General features: G+C 45.5%; 1 protein-coding gene across 2 annotated transcripts in view; it reads left to right on the forward strand.

The window, feature by feature from the left end:
• SLC25A33 (solute carrier family 25 member 33) overlaps positions 1-17,404 on the forward strand; it is a 52,827-nt gene that overhangs the window by 15,838 nt on the left and 19,585 nt on the right. For both annotated transcript variants that reach the window (XM_048968011.1, XM_048968012.1), the window contains exon 3: positions 1,217-1,307. The gene's annotated coding sequence lies outside the window, so the exon portion shown is untranslated. The remainder of the gene's footprint in view (positions 1-1,216; positions 1,308-17,404) is intronic.

Raw genomic sequence — 17,404 nt, forward strand, 5'->3', positions numbered from 1 at the left:
AGTACCTTCTGACCTTCATGTGTAGAAGTACAGATGGGTTGTAGCTTGACTGGGTCTCTCTCAGATGTTTGCAACTGCTTAGAGTTTCACAGTGATGGAAAATGGACACGTTGAATACAGTGAACTCATTCTCCCTCCTACCTGATGTTAGTTTTGTATAAACTCAGAAGCAGTTGCTGGTTTAGGGTGGGGGGATATTCCCAAATATATCTGGCTTAATAGATATAGACGTAATATGATCTGGGCTGTAAGATGGGTTTTCAGTTTTAGACAGTACGCAAAATGTTATCCAAGCTGATGAATTTAAGGTCTTCACCAGCATTTTTTAACCTGAAATCCATAAATCTGTTATTTATTTCTGAGGCACCTGCCAGATGAGCTCAGAAGAAAAGATAACAGTTAGGAGGATTACTTCCACTTGTCAGGAGACAGTACATCTGCTGGGAAATCTTTAGGGCATCCTTAAAGCAAAAAAAGTTGAAATGACTGATCTGTTTATTCATTGATGTGTTCATTTTAAGCAGCTGCTGTGTAATAACCAAATAAAAAAATCCCCCATCTATTTTTTTCTGCTTATCTTTCCTTCTCTTTCTTTCTCCAGTAATTGAATATAACTAGAAGAAATGTTTCCGCTTGTTTGTCTGTCCCACCTCAAAAGACTGAACCACACTGAGGTGTTTCACGCTCACATTCTAGTGGCAAAACTCTGTCTTCATTCCCTGCTCTTTCAGGGAGTGCAGCGGCCTTTGGAGGTTAGACTTTGGAGTTACGCTGTACAGCGCTGGGCCGGCCTATGGAGTCAACCAGGCTTTAGCTTGCTGCTTCCTAAGGTTATGGGCCAGTGAGCTTTCACACAGGCCTGGCCAATGTTGGCACACAGTATATTTACAGCTGGTGCCCTGATGTGATGTGTGATCCTCTCTTCTGTCATTCATCCATCACATAACAGCCCCGCAATATGCCAAGAGTACTCTTGGCCTCCACATAAAACCCAGAAGAGGGAAGGAGTTCATGCAGCCTCCCTTGCACAGGTACAGGCAATTTGGCTGTAAGGGTTCACTGTCCTTTAGCCAGAATACATGCCACCACTCGCGTGCTGCATGGGGAAAGCACTGATTTTACTTGTAACTCTGTCTTCAGTAGCAGAGGCTACTGCTACAGCTGTATTGGTTTGGCTTTAACAGGAAGCTAATGCCTGTTTATTCTTCCTTTCCAGATTGATCTTTCAGCATTTCCTTGACCCATGCCTCTGTCTGCTTTGCCAGCCCCAGCACAACCTCAGCTCGGATCTGTCCATACTAGTGAAGGTGAGTCTGTGATGTTTCGGGCCTCTTGCACTCAATGGTGCATTGAAGCACACCAGGAAAGGATAAGATCAGGTATTTCCTTTGGGCTGAGTGCCCAGTAGCTTTGGAGCAGGGGGAGGGTTTCCAAGGCCCCTTCAGAAAGCAGCACTAGTGCTGCTCTGGCATGGCAGAAGGAGAGAGTTCTCCTGCCAAGTCCACTCTGGACCCCTGATCAAACACATTGGGGCACCTTCTTTGTGCTAGCAGATGAAAATGCTCCTCTCATGAACTTGGGTACCCACTGCCAAGTTTAGATGCAGTCTAGACACAGTAGTTTATTTATAACCTTGGCGCATGACGTGACAGGCAGTGGGGTATAAACAGCATTCAAACACGATGAGAAGTGGAGTTATTTATACATCAGGGTGCTGAATGTAGGGTACCACAGCCCCAAGGGCAGAGGTCACAGCTGGCTTGAGGTAGGAAGCTGCCTGAATGGTGACAGTGGGGACTTTTGAGAATTGGACATAATCATTAAGATCACTGTCAAATCCCATACTTTTGCTTTAGCAAGACACAGACCAACCACAACTTGCTAATAATTTCGAGCTGCAATAGGTTTTTCCTGAAGAATAAATCCTCCTCCTATAAGAGACAAATGGGTGAGGAGGTTGTAAATGGCTCAGCCATCACTTGAGATTTAGGCAAATGTCCATTCAGTCACAACAGCAAAAATGTCCAGGTTCAGTAGGTTATATGGACAAGGATACCCTGCTGACAGTTTGACTCTGTCCAATGGATTGAGTAGCTACAGCTCAACAAGTCCAAGAACTGATTAATTCATGGCAGTAGCAGAAGTCAGCATCTATAGCACATCTTGAATATGAGAGAACATAAGTACAATGAACCTGTAGGCTGCTCAGGCTGTGAGGGAGTGAGGTATTACTGGCCATACAGTCTTAGGAGCTCCTTACAATTAATTCAATTTTGTTACATAGATCCAGTCAAGCGAGGTTTAAGTGACACAGCCCTGAGTAATGTTGAGTAAAAATCTAGTTGAGAGTGACAGAGTGATTCGTTCCAGAATTTTAGCCTAATAATGGATAAAAATGGGTTGAATGGAAGGTTAATATCTGTGAACCTCTTTGGGCTCTTGGACTGAAATGGGATGGAAGCACAAACTGTAGTTATTTGCCCAGGAGTCTGAGTTTTCAGCCAGCTCTCTTGACTTCCTGTGGAACCTGCACCCTTTGAGCAAGTTCACAAGGTGATTTTAATTCCATGTTGGCTTCGATGCAGGAATCAGATAGAGGTTGAACCCCTTATACATTTCATCAGACAGTAGCTTTCGGGTATGTTGTGTAGTGTGGCTCAGTCATGTCTGAAGCCTCTCGGGACATGGAGACCCTGTGACACAGGCTGCCTGAGCAAGCCAGACAAAGTGACAGAATCAATCAATGAATGAAAAGATGAATGAAGTCCCCATGTCAAGTCTTCCTCAGGTTTTGCCCTTCAGGAAGAGGAGTGTCACATCAAGAGCTGGACATGACTGCTTTTTCCTCTCTTCATTTTGTTACAAAGAGATTTAGGTTACTGCCTCTAGGTGGGGAGAACCAGTTCTGCAGGTGATGATGGGGAAGCAGAAGGGAAAGAGTGAGATTGCATTCATGTGGCAATAAATATCCAGCTGTGTCCTGTGACTTGCATGTCATGAGACACCTCAGCCTTCCATCCTGGAAAGAAACTTCACAGTCATAATTGGCTTTAATAATAGCTTGCACAAACGCAGTACTTTCCCCTGAAAATCCTACACACTGGGCAAACATCTGTCAAGTCCTACAAACTTCTGCCCTCAATGCAGACATGTCACTGTCACTCGTAGATGAAGACAGATTATCCAAGTGGAAAGTATATTGCTCAAATGTTAGCTCAACCTGCAAGTCAGAGAAAGATCAAAGAACTGAATCCTTTGGTGCTTTCACTACCAAAATGTCCCTTCTCCCCTGCAGGGTTTTAAGGAAGCTATTTTTCTATCCCATGAGATTAACCTTGCTTGATTTCTGTATAGCTTTAAAACTGGGCCTCTACTTCTCTGCAGTTAAACATTTAGACAAAGTGGAGTACAAACAGCTCCTACTTAAAGCTGTAGCTTTTCCGTCAGCTTTGCAAAGGTCCAAAGTGAGAGGCCATCCTCCATTATATGCAGTAAGAAGAACTTCAGCAAGAGACATTTTTCCCGTGTTGCATGAACACGCCAACTCCCCATGCTGAATCTGATTTCACACTGCTGTGTTCCCCGGAGAATTCTGCTTTTCAGTATCTGCTGCCTTCTCAGTAATACGAAGGGAGGTCTCAGCACAGATTGCTTCCTGCAGCATCTCATCTTTGGAGGGAGAGAGGCAGACAACACAGTCCAGGAGCACTTGCAGATCTTGGAAGCTTCCTGGTGAGAAGCCTATTTATCAGCAGTCAGCACCGTGATTTGTCAGAATAGCGTGGTCCCTCTCCTGCTCATCTGAGCTGTGAGAAATGATGTCAGCCCAGGAAACTGAACTGGATTTAGACAGAGAAAGAAGTTGGTAGTGCAGCAAGCCACAGCATGTCTCAGTGGGCCAAATCCCACATCTGAGAGCCATAAATGCAACAGTGAGGGGGAAGTGTCAGCGTGAGAGTGCTGAATCATCTCATCCCAGAATAAGCCTTTGAGAGGTCACCCAGTTCATTCTCCTACACAAAGAGGGGAACAACTACCTCAACATCCTTCCTGGCAGCTTGTTCACTGCACCTTTTAAGCTACAAAGAACCAAGAACTCTCCCTCTGTTGACAAATATTTGCACCTTTATTTGCTACTGTTGAGCACATTGGGCAAACATATTCTGAATGCTCCTGTGCTGCACCTTAACTGTGTGCTGTGTGGGCAAACGTGGCTCCCAACAGAGAAAGCAGGACTACTAATCAGTCGCTGAGAAGTCCCTGACAGAGTATTGGAAACAGTTAACCTTTTACAAACATCAGAAAGGTAAAGCAAGCATGCACCCATAATGGGGAGCACTGCTGCTCCTTGACTTAATGCCATATCACATCTACCTGGCATCTTGCGTGGATCCAAACAAAGCCAACTTGTACTTTGCCATAGCAGAGGGATCCCCCTGTTGCTGCTGCTGCCTGCCTATGGTTGCTTAGGTATGAGGTTGTTTGGCTATCATCAGTAGGAAATAAGAGCAGATTCTGTCCCTGACATGATGCATAGAGAAGACTGTGCAAAATTTAATTTACTTTTCAGCTCCAGCAGTTGAGCTTTCTGACAGCTTTTCTGGCTCCTTTTGTGTTGTTAAGTTGCAAAAGTTCCAGAGATCTTGACTCAATGCTTCTTTTGCTTTTGGGAGGGAGAAAGAAAAAACAAAAACATGCATGAGAAATGTTCCCTTTCATGAAAAACTGCAGCAAATGCTGGTACTTTTCTTCCCCCACTGCGCATGCGCCCACAGAGCTTGCATGACTACTCTGAGATTAGTCTTAAAAAGCAAAGAAAAATCTGCTGCAAACTTGGTTGCCGTTGTACAGATATCACTCAGCTCTTCCATAATTCCCATTCATGGAGTCAAACATTCCCTCATAGCAAGAATCCCAGCAGGGGGATGGTAAAAAAAATTGAATAACAGTTTAAAAAAGATGTATTTTGGAACCCCACCATCATCTCACGGTATTCAAAACTTGAAGAATTCCCAGGGATTACTTTGCCAGTGCCTGACTGAGAGCAAGCATCCAAGCAGTAATTATTTCTGGTGGGGAAAGATTTCCATCCGTTCAGTACAAAAGGCCTCACCTTGGATTCCTGTGTACTTTTCTCCAAAGTAGCTGAGAGGAGCTTTTGATGCACAGAAGGTGTGAGATCTGGCACACATCAGATGTGATCTGTTACAGAAGTGTTACCACACAAAATTGCAGATCTCAGTGTGGCCGGGTGGCAAGTCTTGATCTGATGTGGCTAACCTGTGGCCTTGCCTTGTCTGTAGGATGCCAGGGAGGAATGTTTTGAGTTACTGAGGGACTGATCACTCACATACTGGTGTGGGGTGCAGGGCAGGAGGAGTAGAATAAGAAAGGTTATTTGGTGTGCTGGAAGTGCACAGCCAGCACACAACTGAACTGCAACAACACACGCAGGCAGGAAGCATCTCTGTTTGCAGACACCAGTTAAAATGTGAGCTACAGTGCAACTACTGCCACAGAGATTACAAAAACCAAAAAGTGTCTGTGTAGTTATGGGCATGGAAGAATTCATACTGCTAAAATGGCATGGTTTCCCTGTTTTGTTCTTGTTCCCTGTCCCCTATTCCATCAGTGACCACCAACACCAGGGGCACAACACCTAAGAGCCTCCTGCATGCTACTGCTTGTAACTTGACTTTCCTCATGCATTAAGGCAGAAACCCACGCAAGGCCTCATCGCTTCAAGTCCCATTCACCCTCATTTTGCTCATGGTATACAAAGAAACATGCAAATGTTTTTAGTTCTGATAGCACATTGAGCCCGTGACACTGCAAGAAGTGTTTTGACTTGGAAGCTGAGCACATTTGATAGGAAGGCTGCAGCAGGAACAGCAGGCTCGATGCAGTCTGGTTTATGCAGAGTATGTTCTGATGCCTCTGGCTCCAGTGAGTGAGCTGTCTGTGCTAGCAGTGAAGGATTGCTGAGTGCCTCCTACAGCTTTTATTCCAGCTTCTTTAACCCTTTGCATGGACGGGAAGGCTGTGTGTTTGAGTTCATCCATCTCAGTTCAAGCTGTAGCTCTGAAGGTTAGTGTATGTACTGCAGGATTATGGCTGGTGCATGTCAAATGACACGTACTTTCTAAAGGATTCATCATGGAGGCTGCCTCAGCAGGTAGGGGAGTGCTGAGAGCTGGACTGGGTTCGCCTTGTGGACTTGTATGTGTTTGGGGAAACTGAAGGGTGTGGGGTGTGCTGTGGGTTTTGTGTCAGGCGCTGTGTGCTGAATGAGGTGCCTGCCCAGGAATCTGGCTGGGAATGTTTCTCCTCCAAGCTTTCCAATATTTTGGGATGTCCTGGGGAGGCTTCAGAGCTCATTTCCTCTGCGCCTGGCACTAAGTCTGCTTCCCAGCTCTCCAGCAGCCACGCGAAGCTGCAGGGAGGCCATGAGGTGAGGCATGTTTGAGCTGTTACCTGGGCAACAGCTAAACATTGACTTCAAATAATAATTGTAAAATAACTTAACGTTGGAGCGATGAGGCAGGGGAGAGGGGGCTGCCACTGCCCATTGTCCCAGGGAGCCCCATAAAATCCTCAGTGAAAACCTACTTGTACAAGCCAAATTGGCTGAAGCTCAACCTGTGCTCAGAGCTCTTGACAAACTACACCCAGACAGAGGCACCATGGTGCCCTGGTCCTTTCAGATGGCCTTCTGCAGCATCACACCCAGCCACCTGCTCCTGACTGCCACATCTCTGTATTGTCTGTGGCTTTTACCAGGCTCCAGGAGGCTCCACAAAATACATGGAGGAGTAAAACTTTGCACACAGGCTGTTTCCCAATTGTTCTGGAGGCAGTAGAGCCTCTGAGCACACTGCTTCCAGTCTCTGAGCTGAAATCTGAGTCCCTTGCACCCAAGAGATTTGCAGAGCTTTAATCAGTGACAGGTTAATTTTTGAGTTCATCCTTGAAATGAACAACAAAAGAAATGGGAAGCGCTGGGGTAGGTTGCAAGTACCACATGTTGGTTTAGTGCTGTGCTTGGGGATGTAGGTATAAATGCTGGTAGCTAGGAACAGAGTACAACCTTCTGCATGGAAGTAGCCTTGGTGCTACCAGGCATGGCTCTGTCATGGCTTGCGTTTGTATTTTCAGTGGCAAAAGTTTAACTCAGAGGGGAAGCAAAAAGGCTGACCCTGGATTTTCAGATGCTGGAGAAATGAGAGGGAGAAAAGAGCAGCAGTCTGTGGGGGAGTGGCTGCTTCTCTTCCTTATCTTCTGTGCCTGTGTTCCAGGTAAAGAGAGACAGAAATCTTCTGCAGCCCTTCCTGCCCAGGTGATAATTGTGGTGTTAGCATGGTTCATCAGATGCACAGGATGCAGCAGGTACTGCTGGGACCACTGCTGCAGTTTTCCCTGCCTGTCTGAACTGTGTTAGTTGAAGGTGTTACACACAAGCCAAACAGCAGATCTGAGGCAGATATCATCACTGGGGATCCAGGTCCCTGACTAGGTCTTAAGACACAAGAGAATTATCATGATGAATTAAGTTCTTCTGCAGTGTGTTTAGAGTTGCATAAACTTGTTCCTAAGCACCCAGCCTTTCTGTATCACAGACATGTTACAGGGCAGGACGTTGTGTTTGCTTGCTGCTCCTAGATTTACTGGAAAATGACTTGGCCAAGGTAGATTGTATAACATATAGTATTAAAATTACCAGCACTGTTCTTTCTCTATAGTAAAGCTGGCCGTGGTGAAATGAGGACTTGCTTCCAGACAGATGGAGATGTAGCATTAGGTAGTCATGGGAGGGATTGGATTGTTTTTGACAAGCAGCATGATGTCACTTTCTTTCAGTCCCCTTTGGGTGGGATATATCAACAGGCTGCCATTTGCCTTGCATGCAGTGACTAATTTCTTTTTAAAACCCATTTATGCCGCTGCTGCTTCCCAGTTAACTCATACTCATCTTTTGCCTTTTGTCACGGTTTCAGTCAGAGACAACAAAGAAGTATGAGCTGTATCAAATAATGGCATTTGCTGTGGGGTAACATTTTGCCAATGCGTGTTCTCACAACAGCCAACGTACCCTAAGATCAGACGCTGCCTGACACTGCAGTCAGCCGATTGCCAGCTCCTCCCACACATCCCTTCCCATCTATAATATAGGAATAATTATCTTCTTTTATATAATTCATCCCCTTAGGCTGTGAGCCACGTACATCATGGGCTGGGTACTCAAAGGGTACCCAGCACTGTGAGATTAAAACTGTGTTGGCAACCTGAGAGTCAGAAGAAAAGTAATCACAACTGTGGTGGCAGATAGAGCCCATCCAGCATTTCCGTTAGGGATTCTTGGCCAACGTGTTAGAAAACAGCGTGGGCTGAAGGACCACATCTGGAGATGACAGGCGTGAGGTACAAGAAGAGGATAGAGAACTCCCTAGTTTGCCAACAGGTCCACGTGCAGAATCCATTTATGGCAAGGTCTAAGATTAGTAAATGTGTAAGTGGTTCTGAGGGGAAACACCAGCAGGTTGTTACTTGCTAGGCCAACAAAAGCTGGGTGTTAGGATGGCAGTTAGCACAGTGCAGTGGACAGATGGTTTGGATAGCTGTGTCAAAGCTGGAATGGCACCCAGCAGCACCAAGAGAAGTGGAAAATGCAAAATCCATTGTACAGTGAGATGCTAAAGAACGTTCCCTCCACCTGCACCCAGCTTTGAACTGTATTTGCCTGAGTAGCTCCTACAGATGCACAAAGTCAAGACCAGGTCTGCTGCATGCCAGACTGCCATGGTAACAAAATCCAGCTCTCCTCCCAGAAGGGCTGGAACTGAAGTCTGACACAGCCCAGGGCTGATGGTGTATCTCATCAGCAGGTTGGAGAAGATGAGTATCAGCTGGTGTCACTCCCCACCCAGTGAGGCAGAGGACGCTGGGATAAACCCACCCCAGATTTCTGTCTCTGAACAAGATGTTCTGGACTTGTACTACCGCATGTTTAAAAAAAACCATGCCTATGTTGCTGTGTAAGTCAGGCAGGTGTTTTCACTCCTCTCTGTTCAGATGACTCCTGGAATTACACTGAGTCATTGTTTCTAATGAGGAATGCTTGGGGTGGAGGTTGGAAACGAGGAATAAAGCCTAGGTGATCTTGGAAGTTAATTGCTGCCTGTGACTTCTGTTGACAAGGAGGAAAGCTTCCCTTAAAGACTGTGCTTGCAATGACAGCATTGCAACTCCATGAGCATGTCAGAGTGCTGTGCCTCTACGGAAAAGGGGATTCTTGAGCTGCACATCTCTCAGAGAGTTTCTTTCTAGTGGCAAAACTAGAATAGCTGAAAATGCTGGAATTGAATCTTTGTTTATAAAACTTTTCTAAAAGTAATGAATAGCATCTATACAGAGCTTTGAGCAGTCAGGTTCTGTTGAGGCATTAGAGACTCACTATGCAGAAAAGCTACTTGAATAAGTCAGTTCCAGGACAGAAGGAAATGTTCTGATGCTCTGCAGAAAACCTCAGTGGCAGCTGCATCAACCAGGGAATGAATGTCTGCAAAGAGCTGTGAGCCCACTGAGCAGAGGAAGGCCCTGACTAAGCCCAGTTTGTTCTGTAAGCAGCTGTCTGTAGTGCTCTTCCACACCATCGCAGTAAGGACGCATCTGCATGCCTGGGGGCCTTGCTGCTGTTGCTGGGCTCCAGTCACCAGGGGTTTACCCTGGTGGTTAAGAAGTTCCAGCTCTTCTGCCCAAAGGCCTTTCCTCTCACTGGGCACAGGCATGTCAGGATGCTGATAGGAGCGAGGTCCCTAAGCGGGAGGAATTAGAGAAATGCAGATGGCAGAGAGATGTTGGATTCCTCTATGTTTTGATTACTCACCAGAAGAGAATGCTGTGCTGTAGGCATAGAGACAAGGTATAAATGGGAAGTGTGGAGAAAAGGGGGGAGCCTCTCCCACCAAGAATATGTGCTTTGTACCCTATACTTCTCTGCTTTTCAGCCAGCCAGTAAAATGAAAAACATGTGAGGGGTGGAGCAGGAGGGCAGGGATTTATGGGTTGTTTTATAGGAGATGATATAAAATGCTTTTACTTCAAGTTCTCTATTGTGTTCATTTCCTCTCTCCTTCCCTTGCTTTTCTCTTAACCACATGCAGGACAGAGCTTGATCCAGGCTGTCTGCAGCCACGGCATAAATCTGCCGACAGAACCCCTGTGGTCCGTGGCAGCCCACCCCTTCCATGTCATTTATTGTGGCTTATTGGCAAGGAGAAATGGAGCCAGCTGATGTCTCTGTGCTGTGGGCACCTCAGGCTTTGGTGGCTCACCAGCTCTTCCAGTGTCTGTGCAGAAGTGTGGAGTTGTAATAATGGTGTACATCATTAACATTCAAGAGCTCCAAAGTCTTGCAGGCACCGCACACAACAGTGCAACCTCTCACTGATGGTGAGCAGAGTCCCATCTCTCAGAGGCTGCCATAATCAGTAAAGATTAACAAGGTTGATTGTGCAAATATCACTACATGGAGGTGATGTGACTGAGGTGGCTCATTACAGCAGTGACACCAATGGAGCCCTTCAGCATCAGGACAAAGGGAAAAAAAATCGGCTTTGGAAACTCATTGACCTGTATATTCTTCTTGGATTTGGTCTCAGGAGAAATCCTGAGATATTTCAGGGCATTACAACTTATTCTGGAGTTGGAAGGGGGGTTTCTGGAAGGATCTGGTGATCAGCAGTGTCAGATTTATGGGAAAAGACACAAGGCTGATAAAGCTATAACAACAGGACACCCAGTCTTCGTGGGATTTATTGCTATACCCTAAGATCTGTATTGGCTCATTGCTCTTGTATCCACATTGTTACATTTCAGAGCATATTTAAATGAAAACCTTCATCCACTGAATAATAAAAAAGATGCAGGAAAACATATGTTTGAACCATAGCTCTCATTTCTATAAAACTTAATCCAAATCCTGGGCTATTAGTCCAAGGAAGAGGTAAAGGAAGGAGCCCTGGAATTACTCAAGGAACCTTGCATCGTAAGGCTTGGAAAATGCTTGTTTGCAAATTTGTTGCTTAATTCTGGAGTGAAGACAGCAAAAATCAAGAGACAGGAAAAGTTGGAAAGGATCATTTAAAGCTAAGCTAATGATAATAAAAAAGCATATGTGGAAGGTAATAAATCTGGTGGGATGGGCAGCCATTTTGCTAGGCACTTTGCTGATGTTAGCTAATAAAACAGCAGAGTGTTTGGTAACTGAGGTCATCTCCTCTGTGCATTCCACCCTTACTTATATTATTTTTTTCCTCTCAAACCTTTTTATTTCTAAGGGAAAGATTCAATCAAGTGATGATGTGCAAATTCTGGGATGTGAGAGGTATTGTTGAGATGAAGCATATTTTATTGCATTCTTATAAATATTTTGTTAGTTAAATTGCAGAGAAGCACAAACACAGGAAAAAAAAGGATATGTAGATCACTGTCATAGTGGAAAATTTCCCCACCTTGTGTCTGCTGTAATTCCACAACGAGAACAGAGAGAGCATGTAGGTGATGCAGTCTATCACCACGATGCTGTGGCCTGTTAAATCACATATTTAGCTTTATTTAATTTAATTGTAGAGTGCTGGGTTTGATAACAATTGTTTTGTATTTGGGTTGGACAAAAAGAATAAAATCCAAAGAGAAGGAAAGAGACGAAAAAAGATGGAGTGAAAAGGATGATGAAGGGTTTATTTGAAGGTAGTTGCTGTCCTCAGGGAGGAAGGAGAATCTGCCTCCAGCAAATTCTGTAGAGGGGTTGAGCTTTACCCCCTAAACTCAGCCTTAGTTCCATGAAAGTTCAAGGGCGTTTGGTTTTGCTGTTGATTTGTTGCTTGCAGATTCACTCCATGGAAGCACCTTAAGGCTTCAGGGCTTGAGAATGGACTGGACTAGGACACTGGTGCTTTGGTGGCTCAGTATGAGTCCACCTTACACAGTTTGGGTAGGGAGGTAAAAGGAGAGATGTTGCCTGGAAGATGCTGTGCAGGGTTAGTGACTCTCACACTTTGCTGTGCTGGAGCTGGAAAGTTCCTCTCAGATTGGCGTGTTGCCCTGGGAGGGTGGGAATCACTGAATTAGAACCCTGTACCTTTTAATTCTCCCACCCAGCCCACTCCCCATTCATGAGATGTTTGATTGCTGAGCTCACTGCTGAATGGAGTCCAGGTAGCTCCTCAGTGGTTCAGCTGCTTGTCCTGGAGCCCTGGATCACAGGCTGTCCTCCCATATGTTTCCTATTAGGCCTAGTCTTGCCTGCAGAGATACTGACTATGGGGATGAAGGAAAGCGGGCTCTTAGAGAGGGATGATGTTCCTCTTTTCCTTTGCTCTCCATGTCATTTCCCCAGAATTCGGGATTCTTTCTGCCTTTATTTGGCTCTATTGGTTAAGTTTGCACTGCACCACCATGGGTGGAGGAACTGTGTTCACCTACTGCATTTCTGTGAAGCTTGTTCTTGGGAAGAGGCTCTCATGGTCTCCTGGTATGCCTCTAGGAATTTCATTTGGCCTTTAAATGGAAAATTTCTGAGGTGCTACGGATTTTCCTCGCCCACAGCATAAGCATAGCTGCAAGACCCCAGGGATTCCCTTATGCTGATGGCAGACATGGAGGTGTTCCTCCTGCAGCCAGTGGCTGGCACTCTCCTCCAGCACTGAGCCAGGTGGTACACAGGAAGTCTTTTCACAGTCTCCCAGTTAACTCAGGATTCTCCCAGCCCTCAGTCACTCATTCCAGCCAATTAAACCTCCTATTCTTCCAGAGAGAGAAAACAAAAGACTGTAAATTCTTGGCTTCAGTGGCATCCTCTTACCACAAGCTCCTAAATCCAGTTCCATGTTATGTGGAAAAAAACTGGTTTTCTTTTGTCGTTTTTAATTTTACCCAGTTTCTCATTCTCTTAAATGCTCATCTTGTTCCTGTGCTGACAGTCTGACGCTCCTGGTATTGGGTCAGCCCTGCAGTGGTTGCATGACAGTATTTAAAATGGTAGCAGCTGCTTCGAGTCTGTCTGTCCTCAGGGTCCTGAAAGTGGAACTGAGTCTGTCTTAGCAGTGACAAGATGTTTAGGAACAGCAGCCAAGACTTGCAGCAGCCCAGGCTTCTCTGTTTGTAGTGTCTAAGCACTGCTGACTGGGAAACACACATTACGACGGACAGCTGACCTTTGGGCAAGCCAGTCCGTGCCCTGGCCTCATCCCTGCTTGCTCACTTTGTGCTGGCTGCCTTTGTGTTTTAGCTTTCCCCACATAACACAAGAGCAACAATTGCACCATACAGCAGGTAGAAGGAATTCAAATTGTTTGTGTACACTTAGGGCCTTCAGGATGCTACTTAAATCACTCAAAAGACTCTTGACACAGTTTTGATGACAGAGTGAATAGCCAGGTGAAATGTTTCCTTATTGTGCTTATAAAAATACATGTCCTGCGTGCTCCTTCAGCCCTGGGCTTGGATACTCTTTTAGAAATATGCTTCTCCCAAAGCACCCCTCGAATTATGAGCAATGACCTCAGCCATTCCTAGGGCAGCTGAGTGCTATTACTGTCTTCATCACCACCAGAGGTATTTCTTTGATGGTGCTCCTGGCAGGGATGCACTTTGGAATAGAGCGGAGTTTCAGATATGTATCCGCCTTGTGATAGACACCCACTTACTGCACCCTTCCAGATTCCTTTCACCAGGTGCTCTGACAGCTTTAAGTTCAAACATTTAGTATCTTCAGGGAAGAAACATAATTCCTTGTGATCTTGCTCATCTGTCTTGCTGGTTTTAAACTGAATGCCAGAAAATAGCAAAATTGCAGGCGTCTATCTGTTGTGTTGGACTTTTTTAGCAGTGTTTCATCAGGCTGAGGACTTGAGACAAAACTGCTACAGAAATGTCTGACCCAGCTCCAGCTGCAGTCAGTGGAAAAAGAGTAACTGACTGCAGTGGGAGCTGGATTAGAACCTAAAACAGTGAGTGCAGTGGTGCTGCGGTGTCTTTCATCTCAGAGCTGCTGGGTGGAATCCAGACTAGGCTGGTAATGGTTGGGAACCTGCCAGCTGCTAATGATGTGGAACAAGTTGGTGAGTCCTCGCTCCAGTTTGTAGGAAGCCACCAGACAAAACAAGTCCCGTGAACAGCCAGCTCTACCCTTTCCTGGTTGGGTTCATGCTGTACTGGCAAAAGAGTACTTCAGGAACTTACCCTGATGTGGCTCCTGTGGTGTCTGATTTGCTGAGGCCACAGTGCTTCTGTGCACATTTATCGTCATGAAATTCCCTAGAAATATTCTGCATGCTATAAAAACAGTGTCTGGAGCACAGTGCTTTCCCACATCTCTCCTGCTGCTTTGATACAGTCATAGCATAACCACAAAACCGGTCTTCCTCCTTGGTTTCCCTGCATGTTGTCACAGCTCCTGGAGTGAATACCTGCACTCTGCAGCGCTCTTTGTGTCAGCTCCCATAGGTGAAAGGCTCTGTGTGATGAAAGAGCAGACACCTCTTAGTGTGCCAAAACCTCAAATTCAGCAGACTGCTGAACCAAGAAAGAGATTGACTTTCTAACAATATCCCACAGCATGTGAAACGGTGTGAGAGATTGGATGACATGCACATAACAAGTAAATATTTCTCCTGTTTTCAGAGCTATTCTGTAAAATGATGAGAAGGAAGGAAAGCCAGCCCACTCACTTGGGGTGAGCAGATACAAGCCGACATACCTCTTCATTCCACCTAGAAAAGGAAAATGAGAGTAAAGGTGATGACAGCAAAAAAGCAAGTGATATTTTTGCTGTCCAGCTTAAACCAGTGAGGTGCTCAAACAGTGTTGATGGCTTTATTTTCCTGAGCTTCAGAAAAAAAATTATTGCCACCTATGCTTTTTTAGAAATCATCTCTCCTTTGAGATGTGTTTCATGGACAGGAACAGGAGCCACAAGACAGGGTACTTTCAAAGTGTCCAGAGAGGTTGATAGTCAAATATAGGCAAAACGAGTTGCAGGCAGAAAAAATGTACAGGATCTGGTAAAGACCAATCTTACGTGCCTAGTGCCTCACTGCCCCAAGGTGGTTTTGCTTCTAACTTTGGTCTTACAGTGCTCTCTGCTGGGGAGCGAGAGGTAGAGAAAAGCACAGCTGCAAGTATTTCATCTGGAAGTCAGGCACCTCAGTGCAAATTTAGCTTATATATTTCTCCAGGAAATTTTTCTACCTCCTCTGGCCCTCTGGTATAAATGTGAATTAACAGTTCTCCAGGAATGTTTCTAACCGATGCAGAAACGTATGACAGAAATGTTTGGAGCCTTTAACCATGCTCAGTAAAGCAGCTGTTACGTTGGGTGGCAGCGGTCTCCAGGCAAACAAGCTTCTCTTACACCTTTGTGCATATTCAGGTTGCTAGGTCAAGGCACCTGGCTGTGTGTAACAAACTCGTCACTGAGCTTGACAACACAATTAGATTGGTCTTTTCTACCGCTTTGCTGCTGGCAATGGTAAACAGGGTAAGCAGTAAATTTCATAATGATAATTTGCCACCTAGTGGAATACCATGCAATAGCATAAGTTGTTGCTCAATAAGCTAGCAAAAGACCTGCTAAACTCAGATTAGATGCATGCAAGAGCTGAGTATTTTAAAAAGTTCTTTATAGGCCTGATAAATCTCACACAGAAGGTGAATGGGAGATGCTGTGAGGCTGGCTTCCCTTATGGATATTTTCTATTGCTGATTCTCTTAACATTTGTAAGACATTATAGGATGCGAAGCACACTTTGGACCAAAGGCTATATACAGTATAAGGTTTGCTGACCTTTGTCTGTCCTACTTTAGCCTAGCTCACACAGAGACAAAGGAAATGGAAATCTGTTCCTACAGCTTTAATATTAGGAGGTACAACCTGATGTGCCTCCTGCATACGTAGCCCCACCATGCCAGTCAGTGATCCAACTCAAAAACAGCTCAGCTCTGCACATACCCTTCCCCAGGTCTCAGGGCTCAGGCAGCCCTGCTAGAAGTCCTTGTCCAGGCAGTTTTCTGGGAAGCTGTTCGACGAGTGGCTGTCTTGAGCTACGCCTCCCTCACACCTCCCTGTGTGGGCTGCTGCCCAAGACAAAGAGCTCTGGCTCTTCCCTCTTGTCTGGCAGCTGCTCTTGCTCTTGTTCTGCCCTCTGCCTTGCAGACAGGCCCACTGCCCAGCTACCAAGTGACATTTGCATAACGTACACAGCATAAGGGCAGGGAAAGAAGAAAGGAACAGGAATAGCAACAGAAGAAAACAAGCTGAGGGAAAGGGCACCTATTGCACGCGCACATTCTGCAGGATCAGATTTCCCCATTTCTCTGTGCCTGTGAAACAGCTGACCAGACCTCTCATATGTCCCATTCACTGCTCTTCACAAACACTGATTTCCCTCTCCTTCCTCTTTGCCCCTTAAGTCAAACAGATTTTCTTCTGTCCCTCAGGTCTGGCTTCCTGTTTCCATGCTGTAAACCTGCTCAGGCTTAACCAACCCATTTGATCTAGGAGCTGTTTTCCCAAGTGTGCTGGTGGGTTGGAAATAACCTCCTGCCACATCACAACTCTCCACAGATGGGTGTTTGTGCACATGTGCGCACTGTGAGAAGGGCTGCTTTGTTTCTGTGGGACTAGGAACATAAAATTGCGGCTTGAGACTGGTTTTAATGCGGGGGGAGCTTTTCTTGGTTGGGCGTGTGGGGAAATGGTTGGCCAAGTTGTGTCCATGTGTGTGTTTGTATGTGTGAGTGCTCCATGTGCGTGAATATGAGAGGCCAGTGCTCCCACAATTGCACCTTTGACATTTATGGGTACACGTAAAGAAAATAACACCCCAGCTTTCACTGTGTGTATATGTGTGCTTATGCGACTCCTTAGTTATTTGTATGTGAATATGCACCACTTCTGTTTGATAGGAAGCCTTAGCAAAGAAGTACACAGAGCCAGTTGTGGTGGCACTGATGTTTTCAGGTGCCATGGATATGTTGTCTTAATGTGTATGCCTACCTGTATGCTTTTGTCAGTGTGATGAGGTCAGTGGTTTTGTTGGCTGGAAAAAGGCACTTCAAACTATGTGGACCTCCAAATATCATGTGGCAGCCAAATGAATACTTCCACCGAACAAAAGAGAGATGTTAATGGACTCATCTGCCTCCTGATGATCCTGCCAAGGTTGCCAGCTCTCTTCTGAATCATCTGCTTACCAGATTTTTCTATTCTTAGATGAATTCGCCTGATCTGCTGGGATTATACTTTAAAGAAAGTTCTTATCTCACCCTTTGACAGGCCTGGCTGCTTGAAATACTGACAGCAAATCCATGCCACTGTCTGGAGCTCTGGTCTATGTTCTACATT

This window comes from Lagopus muta, chromosome 21, assembly GCF_023343835.1.
Source record: "Lagopus muta isolate bLagMut1 chromosome 21, bLagMut1 primary, whole genome shotgun sequence".
Taxonomy (NCBI): domain Eukaryota; kingdom Metazoa; phylum Chordata; class Aves; order Galliformes; family Phasianidae; genus Lagopus; species Lagopus muta.